The sequence below is a fragment of the Danio rerio genome, chromosome 18, assembly GCF_049306965.1.
Source record: "Danio rerio strain Tuebingen ecotype United States chromosome 18, GRCz12tu, whole genome shotgun sequence".
Classification (NCBI taxonomy): Eukaryota; Metazoa; Chordata; class Actinopteri; order Cypriniformes; family Danionidae; genus Danio; species Danio rerio.
The window spans coordinates 31,488,323-31,501,247 of NC_133193.1; the positions used below are offsets into that span (position 1 = coordinate 31,488,323).

Sequence of the window (12,925 nt, forward strand, 5' to 3'; positions counted from 1 at the left end):
AGAAGTGTATTAGCTGACAAATGAAGGAGAACCAAAAGCTTACAGCACCTGGTATTCCCAGGCGGTCTCCCATCCAAGTACTAACCAGGCCCGACCCTGCTTAGATTCCGAGATCGGACGAGATCGGGCGTGCTCAGGGTGGTATGGCCGTAAGCGAAGGTCGCAGTCAAAATCTGGCTATTTAAAAGGCAGCGGCGAGAGCAGAATAGCTCACACAGACACAACACCGGGAGGAACAACCCTCCTTGTCCTCTCAAGTGTGTATCTGTCAGCCAGTATTTAAACTTACGATGACAACATTTTACCGGAAGTAAAAGCGGCCGATGCTTGGAAAACTTTAAAGCAGACTTGTGCAGCACACGACTTCTGTACAGATGCTTACCGGCCCCTTCATTAGAGACACCTTATTAGTTCAGAGTTGCCGCCCCCCCCCCCCCCCCCCGTTTTGCCCTCGCAACTGCATTATTTATTTATTTATTTATTTATTTATTCATTAATTCAATCATTTATTTATTTAAATATTTAAATATTTATTTATTTATTTATTTATTTATTTATTCATTTATTATTTTTATGTTTGTGGCATGCACAACATACCAACTTTTATCCAAATATCTGGACTTAAAGCTCCAATGAACGCTGGACAGAGAAACTCCGTGAACACAAACAATCCGGAGATGTGACTAAACATGAACGTGAGTGCTGTTTTTCTCTACAACAAAGGTCATGTTTGTCATGTTACAGATTGCTAATTTTGCACACCTGACCGCTCGTAAAAAGGGTCAGGGGCCAGAGTTTAATCATAAGCAATGAAAGTCCATCACCATTTAACGAATTTGCAAAATAGTCTCGGGCCGCCGGCGATTTTTGTGTGTGAAATGAGCAAAGTTCTATTTTGATACTGGGTAAAAGGCATCACAACATTTTTTGATGGCCTTTTAACAGAGTTTTTCGGCTTTTTAACGGAGCAACTGTGCAAAGTATGAAAAAAACAAACAAACTGTCAATTCACAATATGTTGTGATTCACAAGTGTTTCCCGTTAATTTATGGTTGTGAATTGCATCACGGGACCCTGATCTCTGCTCTGTCGACTTTTGATGTTTAAAATTCAACTCTGCAGTTTAAGGTAACCTAGACGGTGTTGCAGTTTGGAATATTAGAACGTATAGGGAGAAAAAAAAAGTATGGAAAATAACATGTGCTTGTTTTTGTAGCGTGTACAACGACAACCCAGACAATATATCACTTTCAACTAATAACCATGTCTATAAAAGTCACTTTTTCGTACTTTTCGAGGTTAGAAGTTGTTGGGAGAAAGTTCAAGGTCCCAGAATGCAATTCAAAAGCATAAATAAACCGGGGTGGGGGGAGAATTAATAAAAACATGAATCACAAAATACGGAAAACCGCATTTTTACGGAATTTTTTTTTTTTTTTCAGTGTAAATGATGTCATCAAAAGAATTAGTTATTCATATAATGATATTAACAGGCCCTCCGTCTGACGCCCTGTATGCTATTGATTTAAAAATGAAAACAAATAAAATGTAGGACTTGAAAAGGCTCAATATTTTATCCATCTATGTGCACTTGGTGAAGGCACATCAGTAGACCGTGAAAAATGGCATTGAGCATGCCAGTGAGTGAGGTTAAACTACTGTACTGTTGGCTTGCAATATGTGGGGGTACTTTTTGTAAATAAATGGTATGTAAGGGCTTCGGGTCCCCCAAAACTTTGTAAACCCGCGTGGGCTATAGCTTGGGGAGCTTGTAGCACTTGACAGTTTCAGTGCGTGCTGCTATTGAGAGGGAGGGGGAGAGAGAGAGAGGGAGAAGCCTCTCCATCGCCCCCTGGAGGAGGAAAGAAAAAATGACACAGCTGGGCTTTCCCTTGCTGCTCTGAATAGGACAGAAGTCCCAGAGAAAAGCGAATAGGAAGCAATGGAATTGAAAGTTTATAGATAGCAGCAAAGCTGGGAGCTGAAGAAGTGTATTAGCTGACAAATGAAGGAGAACCAAAAGCTTACAGCACCTGGTATTCCCAGGCGGTCTCCCATCCAAGTACTAACCAGGCCCGACCCTGCTTAGCTTCCGAGATCGGACGAGATCGGGCGTGCTCAGGGTGGTATGGCCGTAAGCGAAGATCGTAGTCAAAATCTGGCTATTTAAAAGGCAGCGGCGAGAGCAGAATAGCTCACACAGACACAACACCGGGAGGAACAACCCTCCTTGTCCTCTCAAGTGTGTATCTGTCAGCCAGTATTTAAACTTACGATGACAACATTTTACCGGAAGTAAAAGCGGCCGATGCTTGGAAAACTTTAAAGCAGACTTGTGCAGCACACGACTTCTGTACAGATGCTTACCGGCCCCTTCATTAGAGACACCTTATTAGTTCAGAGTTGCCCCCCCCCCCCCCCCCCCCCCCCCGTTTTGCCCTCGCAACTGCATTATTTATTTATTTATTTATTTATTCATTAATTCAATCATTTATTTATTTAAATATTTAAATATTTATTTATTTATTTATTTATTTATTCATTTATTATTTTTATGTTTGTGGCATGCACAACATACCAACTTTTATCCAAATATCTGGACTTAAAGCTCCAATGAACGCTGGACAGAGAAACTCCGTGAACACAAACAATCCGGAGATGTGACTAAACATGAACGTGAGTGCTGTTTTTCTCTACAACAAAGGTCATGTTTGTCATGTTACAGATTGCTAATTTTGCACACCTGACCGCTCGTAAAAAGGGTCAGGGGCCAGAGTTTAATCATAAGCAATGAAAGTCCATCACCATTTAACGAATTTGCAAAATAGTCTCGGGCCGCCGGCGATTTTTGTGTGTGAAATGAGCAAAGTTCTATTTTGATACTGGGTAAAAGGCATCACAACATTTTTTGATGGCCTTTTAACAGAGTTTTTCGGCTTTTTAACGGAGCAACTGTGCAAAGTATGAAAAAAACAAACAAACTGTCAATTCACAATATGTTGTGATTCACAAGTGTTTCCCGTTAATTTATGGTTGTGAATTGCATCACGGGACCCTGATCTCTGCTCTGTCGACTTTTGATGTTTAAAATTCAACTCTGCAGTTTAAGGTAACCTAGACGGTGTTGCAGTTTGGAATATTAGAACGTATAGGGAGAAAAAAAAAGTATGGAAAATAACATGTGCTTGTTTTTGTAGCGTGTACAACGACAACCCAGACAATATATCACTTTCAACTAATAACCATGTCTATAAAAGTCACTTTTTCGTACTTTTCGAGGTTAGAAGTTGTTGGGAGAAAGTTCAAGGTCCCAGAATGCAATTCAAAAGCATAAATAAACCGGGGTGGGGGGAGAATTAATAAAAACATGAATCACAAAATACGGAAAACCGCATTTTTACGGAATTTTTTTTTTTTTTCAGTGTAAATGATGTCATCAAAAGAATTAGTTATTCATATAATGATATTAACAGGCCCTCCGTCTGACGCCCTGTATGCTATTGATTTAAAAATGAAAACAAATAAAATGTAGGACTTGAAAAGGCTCAATATTTTATCCATCTATGTGCACTTGGTGAAGGCACATCAGTAGACCGTGAAAAATGGCATTGAGCATGCCAGTGAGTGAGGTTAAACTACTGTACTGTTGGCTTGCAATATGTGGGGGTACTTTTTGTAAATAAATGGTATGTAAGGGCTTCGGGTCCCCCAAAACTTTGTAAACCCGCGTGGGCTATAGCTTGGGGAGCTTGTAGCACTTGACAGTTCCAGTGCGTGCTGCTATTGAGAGGGAGGGGGAGAGAGAGAGAGGGAGAAGCCTCTCCATCGCCCCCTGGAGGAGGAAAGAAAAAATGACACAGCTGGGCTTTCCCTTGCTGCTCTGAATAGGACAGAAGTCCCAGAGAAAAGCGAATAGGAAGCAATGGAATTGAAAGTTTATAGATAGCAGCAAAGCTGGGAGCTGAAGAAGTGTATTAGCTGACAAATGAAGGAGAACCAAAAGCTTACAGCACCTGGTATTCCCAGGCGGTCTCCCATCCAAGTACTAACCAGGCCCGACCCTGCTTAGCTTCCGAGATCGGACGAGATCGGGCGTGCTCAGGGTGGTATGGCCGTAAGCGAAGGTCGCAGTCAAAATCTGGCTATTTAAAAGGCAGCGGCGAGAGCAGAATAGCTCACACAGACACAACACCGGGAGGAACAACCCTCCTTGTCCTCTCAAGTGTGTATCTGTCAGCCAGTATTTAAACTTACGATGACAACATTTTACCGGAAGTAAAAGCGGCCGATGCTTGGAAAACTTTAAAGCAGACTTGTGCAGCACACGACTTCTGTACAGATGCTTACCGGCCCCTTCATTAGAGACACCTTATTAGTTCAGAGTTGCCGCCCCCCCCCCCCCCCCCGTTTTGCCCTCGCAACTGCATTATTTATTTATTTATTTATTTATTTATTCATTAATTCAATCATTTATTTATTTAAATATTTAAATATTTATTTATTTATTTATTTATTTATTTATTCATTTATTATTTTTATGTTTGTGGCATGCACAACATACCAACTTTTATCCAAATATCTGGACTTAAAGCTCCAATGAACGCTGGACAGAGAAACTCCGTGAACACAAACAATCCGGAGATGTGACTAAACATGAACGTGAGTGCTGTTTTTCTCTACAACAAAGGTCATGTTTGTCATGTTACAGATTGCTAATTTTGCACACCTGACCGCTCGTAAAAAGGGTCAGGGGCCAGAGTTTAATCATAAGCAATGAAAGTCCATCACCATTTAACGAATTTGCAAAATAGTCTCGGGCCGCCGGCGATTTTTGTGTGTGAAATGAGCAAAGTTCTATTTTGATACTGGGTAAAAGGCATCACAACATTTTTTGATGGCCTTTTAACAGAGTTTTTCGGCTTTTTAACGGAGCAACTGTGCAAAGTATGAAAAAAACAAACAAACTGTCAATTCACAATATGTTGTGATTCACAAGTGTTTCCCGTTAATTTATGGTTGTGAATTGCATCACGGGACCCTGATCTCTGCTCTGTCGACTTTTGATGTTTAAAATTCAACTCTGCAGTTTAAGGTAACCTAGACGGTGTTGCAGTTTGGAATATTAGAACGTATAGGGAGAAAAAAAAAGTATGGAAAATAACATGTGCTTGTTTTTGTAGCGTGTACAACGACAACCCAGACAATATATCACTTTCAACTAATAACCATGTCTATAAAAGTCACTTTTTCGTACTTTTCGAGGTTAGAAGTTGTTGGGAGAAAGTTCAAGGTCCCAGAATGCAATTCAAAAGCATAAATAAACAGGGGTGGGGGGAGAATTAATAAAAACATGAATCACAAAATACGGAAAACCGCATTTTTACGGAATTTTTTTTTTTTTTCAGTGTAAATGATGTCATCAAAAGAATTAGTTATTCATATAATGATATTAACAGGCCCTCCGTCTGACGCCCTGTATGCTATTGATTTAAAAATGAAAACAAATAAAATGTAGGACTTGAAAAGGCTCAATATTTTATCCATCTATGTGCACTTGGTGAAGGCACATCAGTAGACCGTGAAAAATGGCATTGAGCATGCCAGTGAGTGAGGTTAAACTACTGTACTGTTGGCTTGCAATATGCGGGGGTACTTTTTGTAAATAAATGGTATGTAAGGGCTTCGGGTCCCCCAAAACTTTGTAAACCCGCGTGGGCTATAGCTTGGGGAGCTTGTAGCACTTGACAGTTTCAGTGCGTGCTGCTATTGAGAGGGAGGGGGAGAGAGAGAGAGGGAGAAGCCTCTCCATCGCCCCCTGGAGGAGGAAAGAAAAAATGACACAGCTGGGCTTTCCCTTGCTGCTCTGAATAGGACAGAAGTCCCAGAGAAAAGCGAATAGGAAGCAATGGAATTGAAAGTTTATAGATAGCAGCAAAGCTGGGAGCTGAAGAAGTGTATTAGCTGACAAATGAAGGAGAACCAAAAGCTTACAGCACCTGGTATTCCCAGGCGGTCTCCCATCCAAGTACTAACCAGGCCCGACCCTGCTTAGCTTCCGAGATCGGACGAGATCGGGCGTGCTCAGGGTGGTATGGCCGTAAGCGAAGGTCGCAGTCAAAATCTGGCTATTTAAAAGGCAGCGGCGAGAGCAGAATAGCTCACACAGACACAACACCGGGAGGAACAACCCTCCTTGTCCTCTCAAGTGTGTATCTGTCAGCCAGTATTTAAACTTACGATGACAACATTTTACCGGAAGTAAAAGCGGCCGATGCTTGGAAAACTTTAAAGCAGACTTGTGCAGCACACGACTTCTGTACAGATGCTTACCGGCCCCTTCATTAGAGACACCTTATTAGTTCAGAGTTGCCGCCCCCCCCCCCCCCCCCCCCCGTTTTGCCCTCGCAACTGCATTATTTATTTATTTATTTATTTATTTATTCATTAATTCAATCATTTATTTATTTAAATATTTAAATATTTATTTATTTATTTATTTATTTATTTATTCATTTATTATTTTTATGTTTGTGGCATGCACAACATACCAACTTTTATCCAAATATCTGGACTTAAAGCTCCAATGAACGCTGGACAGAGAAACTCCGTGAACACAAACAATCCGGAGATGTGACTAAACATGAACGTGAGTGCTGTTTTTCTCTACAACAAAGGTCATGTTTGTCATGTTACAGATTGCTAATTTTGCACACCTGACCGCTCGTAAAAAGGGTCAGGGGCCAGAGTTTAATCATAAGCAATGAAAGTCCATCACCATTTAACGAATTTGCAAAATAGTCTCGGGCCGCCGGCGATTTTTGTGTGTGAAATGAGCAAAGTTCTATTTTGATACTGGGTAAAAGGCATCACAACATTTTTTGATGGCCTTTTAACAGAGTTTTTCGGCTTTTTAACGGAGCAACTGTGCAAAGTATGAAAAAAACAAACAAACTGTCAATTCACAATATGTTGTGATTCACAAGTGTTTCCCGTTAATTTATGGTTGTGAATTGCATCACGGGACCCTGATCTCTGCTCTGTCGACTTTTGATGTTTAAAATTCAACTCTGCAGTTTAAGGTAACCTAGACGGTGTTGCAGTTTGGAATATTAGAACGTATAGGGAGAAAAAAAAAGTATGGAAAATAACATGTGCTTGTTTTTGTAGCGTGTACAACGACAACCCAGACAATATATCACTTTCAACTAATAACCATGTCTATAAAAGTCACTTTTTCGTACTTTTCGAGGTTAGAAGTTGTTGGGAGAAAGTTCAAGGTCCCAGAATGCAATTCAAAAGCATAAATAAACAGGGGTGGGGGGAGAATTAATAAAAACATGAATCACAAAATACGGAAAACCGCATTTTTACGGAATTTTTTTTTTTTTTCAGTGTAAATGATGTCATCAAAAGAATTAGTTATTCATATAATGATATTAACAGGCCCTCCGTCTGACGCCCTGTATGCTATTGATTTAAAAATGAAAACAAATAAAATGTAGGACTTGAAAAGGCTCAATATTTTATCCATCTATGTGCACTTGGTGAAGGCACATCAGTAGACCGTGAAAAATGGCATTGAGCATGCCAGTGAGTGAGGTTAAACTACTGTACTGTTGGCTTGCAATATGCGGGGGTACTTTTTGTAAATAAATGGTATGTAAGGGCTTCGGGTCCCCCAAAACTTTGTAAACCCGCGTGGGCTATAGCTTGGGGAGCTTGTAGCACTTGACAGTTTCAGTGCGTGCTGCTATTGAGAGGGAGGGGGAGAGAGAGAGAGGGAGAAGCCTCTCCATCGCCCCCTGGAGGAGGAAAGAAAAAATGACACAGCTGGGCTTTCCCTTGCTGCTCTGAATAGGACAGAAGTCCCAGAGAAAAGCGAATAGGAAGCAATGGAATTGAAAGTTTATAGATAGCAGCAAAGCTGGGAGCTGAAGAAGTGTATTAGCTGACAAATGAAGGAGAACCAAAAGCTTACAGCACCTGGTATTCCCAGGCGGTCTCCCATCCAAGTACTAACCAGGCCCGACCCTGCTTAGCTTCCGAGATCGGACGAGATCGGGCGTGCTCAGGGTGGTATGGCCGTAAGCGAAGGTCGCAGTCAAAATCTGGCTATTTAAAAGGCAGCGGCGAGAGCAGAATAGCTCACACAGACACAACACCGGGAGGAACAACCCTCCTTGTCCTCTCAAGTGTGTATCTGTCAGCCAGTATTTAAACTTACGATGACAACATTTTACCGGAAGTAAAAGCGGCCGATGCTTGGAAAACTTTAAAGCAGACTTGTGCAGCACACGACTTCTGTACAGATGCTTACCGGCCCCTTCATTAGAGACACCTTATTAGTTCAGAGTTGCCGCCCCCCCCCCCCCCCCCCGTTTTGCCCTCGCAACTGCATTATTTATTTATTTATTTATTTATTTATTCATTAATTCAATCATTTATTTATTTAAATATTTAAATATTTATTTATTTATTTATTTATTTATTTATTCATTTATTATTTTTATGTTTGTGGCATGCACAACATACCAACTTTTATCCAAATATCTGGACTTAAAGCTCCAATGAACGCTGGACAGAGAAACTCCGTGAACACAAACAATCCGGAGATGTGACTAAACATGAACGTGAGTGCTGTTTTTCTCTACAACAAAGGTCATGTTTGTCATGTTACAGATTGCTAATTTTGCACACCTGACCGCTCGTAAAAAGGGTCAGGGGCCAGAGTTTAATCATAAGCAATGAAAGTCCATCACCATTTAACGAATTTGCAAAATAGTCTCGGGCCGCCGGCGATTTTTGTGTGTGAAATGAGCAAAGTTCTATTTTGATACTGGGTAAAAGGCATCACAACATTTTTTGATGGCCTTTTAACAGAGTTTTTCGGCTTTTTAACGGAGCAACTGTGCAAAGTATGAAAAAAACAAACAAACTGTCAATTCACAATATGTTGTGATTCACAAGTGTTTCCCGTTAATTTATGGTTGTGAATTGCATCACGGGACCCTGATCTCTGCTCTGTCGACTTTTGATGTTTAAAATTCAACTCTGCAGTTTAAGGTAACCTAGACGGTGTTGCAGTTTGGAATATTAGAACGTATAGGGAGAAAAAAAAAGTATGGAAAATAACATGTGCTTGTTTTTGTAGCGTGTACAACGACAACCCAGACAATATATCACTTTCAACTAATAACCATGTCTATAAAAGTCACTTTTTCGTACTTTTCGAGGTTAGAAGTTGTTGGGAGAAAGTTCAAGGTCCCAGAATGCAATTCAAAAGCATAAATAAACCGGGGTGGGGGGAGAATTAATAAAAACATGAATCACAAAATACGGAAAACCGCATTTTTACGGAATTTTTTTTTTTTTTCAGTGTAAATGATGTCATCAAAAGAATTAGTTATTCATATAATGATATTAACAGGCCCTCCGTCTGACGCCCTGTATGCTATTGATTTAAAAATGAAAACAAATAAAATGTAGGACTTGAAAAGGCTCAATATTTTATCCATCTATGTGCACTTGGTGAAGGCACATCAGTAGACCGTGAAAAATGGCATTGAGCATGCCAGTGAGTGAGGTTAAACTACTGTACTGTTGGCTTGCAATATGCGGGGGTACTTTTTGTAAATAAATGGTATGTAAGGGCTTCGGGTCCCCCAAAACTTTGTAAACCCGCGTGGGCTATAGCTTGGGGAGCTTGTAGCACTTGACAGTTTCAGTGCGTGCTGCTATTGAGAGGGAGGGGGAGAGAGAGAGAGGGAGAAGCCTCTCCATCGCCCCCTGGAGGAGGAAAGAAAAAATGACACAGCTGGGCTTTCCCTTGCTGCTCTGAATAGGACAGAAGTCCCAGAGAAAAGCGAATAGGAAGCAATGGAATTGAAAGTTTATAGATAGCAGCAAAGCTGGGAGCTGAAGAAGTGTATTAGCTGACAAATGAAGGAGAACCAAAAGCTTACAGCACCTGGTATTCCCAGGCGGTCTCCCATCCAAGTACTAACCAGGCCCGACCCTGCTTAGCTTCCGAGATCGGACGAGATCGGGCGTGCTCAGGGTGGTATGGCCGTAAGCGAAGGTCGCAGTCAAAATCTGGCTATTTAAAAGGCAGCGGCGAGAGCAGAATAGCTCACACAGACACAACACCGGGAGGAACAACCCTCCTTGTCCTCTCAAGTGTGTATCTGTCAGCCAGTATTTAAACTTACGATGACAACATTTTACCGGAAGTAAAAGCGGCCGATGCTTGGAAAACTTTAAAGCAGACTTGTGCAGCACACGACTTCTGTACAGATGCTTACCGGCCCCTTCATTAGAGACACCTTATTAGTTCAGAGTTGCCGCCCCCCCCCCCCCCCCCCCCCGTTTTGCCCTCGCAACTGCATTATTTATTTATTTATTTATTTATTTATTCATTAATTCAATCATTTATTTATTTAAATATTTAAATATTTATTTATTTATTTATTTATTTATTTATTTATTTATTCATTTATTATTTTTATGTTTGTGGCATGCACAACATACCAACTTTTATCCAAATATCTGGACTTAAAGCTCCAATGAACGCTGGACAGAGAAACTCCGTGAACACAAACAATCCGGAGATGTGACTAAACATGAACGTGAGTGCTGTTTTTCTCTACAACAAAGGTCATGTTTGTCATGTTACAGATTGCTAATTTTGCACACCTGACCGCTCGTAAAAAGGGTCAGGGGCCAGAGTTTAATCATAAGCAATGAAAGTCCATCACCATTTAACGAATTTGCAAAATAGTCTCGGGCCGCCGGCGATTTTTGTGTGTGAAATGAGCAAAGTTCTATTTTGATACTGGGTAAAAGGCATCACAACATTTTTTGATGGCCTTTTAACAGAGTTTTTCGGCTTTTTAACGGAGCAACTGTGCAAAGTATGAAAAAAACAAACAAACTGTCAATTCACAATATGTTGTGATTCACAAGTGTTTCCCGTTAATTTATGGTTGTGAATTGCATCACGGGACCCTGATCTCTGCTCTGTCGACTTTTGATGTTTAAAATTCAACTCTGCAGTTTAAGGTAACCTAGACGGTGTTGCAGTTTGGAATATTAGAACGTATAGGGAGAAAAAAAAAGTATGGAAAATAACATGTGCTTGTTTTTGTAGCGTGTACAACGACAACCCAGACAATATATCACTTTCAACTAATAACCATGTCTATAAAAGTCACTTTTTCGTACTTTTCGAGGTTAGAAGTTGTTGGGAGAAAGTTCAAGGTCCCAGAATGCAATTCAAAAGCATAAATAAACCGGGGTGGGGGGAGAATTAATAAAAACATGAATCACAAAATACGGAAAACCGCATTTTTACGGAATTTTTTTTTTTTTTTCAGTGTAAATGATGTCATCAAAAGAATTAGTTATTCATATAATGATATTAACAGGCCCTCCGTCTGACGCCCTGTATGCTATTGATTTAAAAATGAAAACAAATAAAATGTAGGACTTGAAAAGGCTCAATATTTTATCCATCTATGTGCACTTGGTGAAGGCACATCAGTAGACCGTGAAAAATGGCATTGAGCATGCCAGTGAGTGAGGTTAAACTACTGTACTGTTGGCTTGCAATATGTGGGGGTACTTTTTGTAAATAAATGGTATGTAAGGGCTTCGGGTCCCCCAAAACTTTGTAAACCCGCGTGGGCTATAGCTTGGGGAGCTTGTAGCACTTGACAGTTTCAGTGCGTGCTGCTATTGAGAGGGAGGGGGAGAGAGAGAGAGGGAGAAGCCTCTCCATCGCCCCCTGGAGGAGGAAAGAAAAAATGACACAGCTGGGCTTTCCCTTGCTGCTCTGAATAGGACAGAAGTCCCAGAGAAAAGCGAATAGGAAGCAATGGAATTGAAAGTTTATAGATAGCAGCAAAGCTGGGAGCTGAAGAAGTGTATTAGCTGACAAATGAAGGAGAACCAAAAGCTTACAGCACCTGGTATTCCCAGGCGGTCTCCCATCCAAGTACTAACCAGGCCCGACCCTGCTTAGCTTCCGAGATCGGACGAGATCGGGCGTGCTCAGGGTGGTATGGCCGTAAGCGAAGGTCGCAGTCAAAATCTGGCTATTTAAAAGGCAGCGGCGAGAGCAGAATAGCTCACACAGACACAACACCGGGAGGAACAACCCTCCTTGTCCTCTCAAGTGTGTATCTGTCAGCCAGTATTTAAACTTACGATGACAACATTTTACCGGAAGTAAAAGCGGCCGATGCTTGGAAAACTTTAAAGCAGACTTGTGCAGCACACGACTTCTGTACAGATGCTTACCGGCCCCTTCATTAGAGACACCTTATTAGTTCAGAGTTGCCGCCCCCCCACCCCCCCCCCCCCCCGTTTTGCCCTCGCAACTGCATTATTTATTTATTTATTTATTTATTCATTAATTCAATCATTTATTTATTTAAATATTTAAATATTTATTTATTTATTTATTTATTTATTCATTTATTATTTTTATGTTTGTGGCATGCACAACATACCAACTTTTATCCAAATATCTGGACTTAAAGCTCCAATGAACGCTGGACAGAGAAACTCCGTGAACACAAACAATCCGGAGATGTGACTAAACATGAACGTGAGTGCTGTTTTTCTCTACAACAAAGGTCATGTTTGTCATGTTACAGATTGCTAATTTTGCACACCTGACCGCTCGTAAAAAGGGTCAGGGGCCAGAGTTTAATCATAAGCAATGAAAGTCCATCACCATTTAACGAATTTGCAAAATAGTCTCGGGCCGCCGGCGATTTTTGTGTGTGAAATGAGCAAAGTTCTATTTTGATACTGGGTAAAAGGCATCACAACATTTTTTGATGGCCTTTTAACAGAGTTTTTCGGCTTTTTAACGGAGCAACTGTGCAAAGTATGAAAAAAACAAACAAACTGTCAATTCACA

The 12,925-nt window shown here is 40.8% G+C and overlaps 7 non-coding genes across 7 annotated transcripts; all 7 read right to left on the minus strand.

Annotated features, from left to right (window-relative positions):
- Positions 1-36: 36 nt before the first annotated feature.
- Positions 37-155, minus strand: LOC141378860 (5S ribosomal RNA). The gene has a single exon (XR_012394378.1). It is a non-coding gene; the product is annotated as a 5S ribosomal RNA (ribosomal RNA).
- Positions 156-2,021: 1,866 nt separating this feature from the next.
- Positions 2,022-2,140, minus strand: LOC141378857 (5S ribosomal RNA). Its single transcript, XR_012394374.1, has one exon. It is a non-coding gene; the product is annotated as a 5S ribosomal RNA (ribosomal RNA).
- Positions 2,141-4,001: 1,861 nt separating this feature from the next.
- Positions 4,002-4,120, minus strand: LOC141378862 (5S ribosomal RNA). The gene has a single exon (XR_012394379.1). It is a non-coding gene; the product is annotated as a 5S ribosomal RNA (ribosomal RNA).
- Positions 4,121-5,984: 1,864 nt separating this feature from the next.
- On the minus strand, positions 5,985-6,103 carry LOC141378863 (5S ribosomal RNA). The gene has a single exon (XR_012394380.1). It is a non-coding gene; the product is annotated as a 5S ribosomal RNA (ribosomal RNA).
- A 1,868-nt stretch (positions 6,104-7,971) lies between these two features.
- Positions 7,972-8,090, minus strand: LOC141378864 (5S ribosomal RNA). Its single transcript, XR_012394381.1, has one exon. It is a non-coding gene; the product is annotated as a 5S ribosomal RNA (ribosomal RNA).
- A 1,865-nt stretch (positions 8,091-9,955) lies between these two features.
- On the minus strand, positions 9,956-10,074 carry LOC141378865 (5S ribosomal RNA). Its single transcript, XR_012394383.1, has one exon. It is a non-coding gene; the product is annotated as a 5S ribosomal RNA (ribosomal RNA).
- A 1,877-nt stretch (positions 10,075-11,951) lies between these two features.
- Positions 11,952-12,070, minus strand: LOC141378866 (5S ribosomal RNA). The gene has a single exon (XR_012394384.1). It is a non-coding gene; the product is annotated as a 5S ribosomal RNA (ribosomal RNA).
- Positions 12,071-12,925: the final 855 nt, after the last annotated feature.